Source organism: Dioscorea cayenensis, chromosome 4, assembly GCF_009730915.1.
Source record: "Dioscorea cayenensis subsp. rotundata cultivar TDr96_F1 chromosome 4, TDr96_F1_v2_PseudoChromosome.rev07_lg8_w22 25.fasta, whole genome shotgun sequence".
NCBI lineage: Eukaryota > Viridiplantae > Streptophyta > Magnoliopsida > Dioscoreales > Dioscoreaceae > Dioscorea > Dioscorea cayenensis.
In genome coordinates, this window is record NC_052474.1 from 18222418 (window position 1) to 18224738 (window position 2321).

The window sequence follows — 2321 nt, forward strand, 5'->3', positions numbered from 1 at the left end:
GTTGCCCGATTCCAGCCCTATTTAAAGCCGATTCAGCCCCGATTTTGGTATTCTTTTTTCCATCTTTTCCCCAACTTACGTGAGGGCTTCGGCTAGGGTTTCGAGGGATATTGGCCAAGGTTTTGGAGAGGTTCTATGGCTCCGACATCGTGATTCCATTAGGAAGAAAGTTGGTAGGGGAGCTTCGATCGAGGCGTATCTTATACCGGACCAAGGAATCCTTGGACGACGAGTAGAGGACTTTCCACAAGACCATCGACAGGACCATCAAGGGGGTTTCTTTATGGATTCATTGCTTTTACATTCGATTTCTTTGATTGTACTTAGCTCCATGGAGAGCTAAACCCCTAGTGGGTACTTGGGTGATTGTGAACCCTAGGATGTATTCGTTTCTTTGAACTTCTTTATTATGCTTTCAATAAATTGATGTTTATTGTGAGTTCGAACCTTGAATACTTGATTGTATGAACATTTCCCCTAGAGTGACACTAGGGTTGAGAGTTCTTGTTGGTAACCTTGTGAGTGAGTGACACACCACGAGCGTTAGACAAAGCTAGGTTGGAGAGGGTTGAGAGGATGAGTCGAGAGGTACAGGAGCGTCCCCTTTCCCCTCCGACGTGATAGATTTTACCTCCGTTCCTCGAGTTCTTTGCGGCCATAATAGAGTGAATGGTCTAAGGGATGAACCTCCGCTGGGGCCTAGTTGCGCGTGCAATGGAGTGAAGCGTTGAGGTGATCTTAGTATCTAGGGCTTAATTGTGGCTAGGGACCTTCCGCCTAGACCAAAGGGTTAGGTCTAAATTTAGGAAGAGATTTATCACTTGGAATCCCTAGAGCTCATTGCAACTCTATGCGAGTGCGAGGTGTTGAGGTTATTCGATTTCTCCTTCGGGACATGTATAGAGTTAGGCATAGTTGACCTTAGATTTGGGACTATGTATGTAAGGATTTTCACAACTCACCATTGCATTGATTAGGAAGCATAATAGAGAGTTCCTGCACTTGAAGCGATTATCCTAGGTGAAGCATCATCCGAGTACCCCATCTTTATCGATTGCCTTGCCTCCTCCTTACTTTTTGCTCTCTTACTTGTTGCTTTTTAATTTCGAGAATTGAATCATTACCACACTTATCATTGTTGATACTCCACATAGCTAAGAATCAAATTAAGTGTCTTTACTCCCTACTCCCTGTGGATTCGACCCCGCTCATCCGGGATTATTACTTCGACAAACCCGTGCACTTGCGGGATATAAGTAAGGGGACCTTGTCAAGTTTTTGGCATCGTTGCCGGGGAGCTAGGCATTTAGAGATACTTTGCACTTTGTTTTCTTAGCTATTTCACTACACATTCTATTTCATATCTTTTTATTCTATCATCGTTTTGATTCTTTATTTTTGGTGCAGCTCCAGGTTATGACCCGAGGGAATCCATCAATATTGATTGAAGGAGACCCTGAGCTTGAACGTACACTTCGAAGGAAAGGGAAAGAACCTGAACAAGAACAGTCTAATCCAGCTGATTTGGAAGTAGAAGGATCTGACAACATGGAAGAACAAAATGAGCAACAACGAACACTATATGATTATGCCATACCTTCAGTGTTGGGGACACAATCGAGTATTGTGCGTCCCCCAATTACAGCTCAGAATTTCGAGCTAAAGCCGTCATTCATCCATATGCTACAGCAGTTCGCACAATTCAACGGTTTGGCCGATGAGGATCCAAACAGTCACATAGAGAGCTTCCTCGAGGTGTGTGACATGCTGAAGATAAATGGTGTGACTGATGATGCCATCAAATTGAGAGCCTTCCCATTTTCCTTAAAGGGGAAAGCGAAGCAGTGGCTACACTCATTACCTAGAGCATCAATCAATACATGGGAGGAGATGGTAGAAGCTTTTCTAGCCCGTTATTTCCCTCCCGGAAAATCAGCAAAGCTTAGGAATGAGATATCATCCTTTATGCAGTTGGAATTGGAGTCTCTATTTGAGACATGGGAAAGGTTCAAGGAACTCCTGCGAAAGTGTCCGCAACACGGATTCCCAGAGTGGATGATTGTTCAAACCTTCTACAATGGTTTGAACCCGAGTACAAGGCAACTGTTGGATGCGGCGGTAGGAGGTACCTTAGGTAGCAAAACCCCCGACGAAGCTAATCAATTGATTGAGAAAATGGGGTTAAATAGCTACTAGTGGAATGCTAGGGAGAAGAAAAAGGTGGTCGGCCTCCATGAAATTGATGCGGTAACTTCATTGGCGGCCCAAGTGGAGAGTTTGAGTAAGAAGCTAGATCTTATAGCTTCGAATAGAGTTGCGGC

General features: G+C 44.3%; 1 non-coding gene across 1 annotated transcript; it reads right to left on the reverse strand.

The window, feature by feature from the left end:
* Positions 1-1938: 1938 nt before the first annotated feature.
* LOC120259792 lies at positions 1939-2045 on the reverse strand. Its single transcript, XR_005536342.1, has one exon. It is a non-coding gene; the product is annotated as a small nucleolar RNA R71 (small nucleolar RNA).
* Positions 2046-2321: the final 276 nt, after the last annotated feature.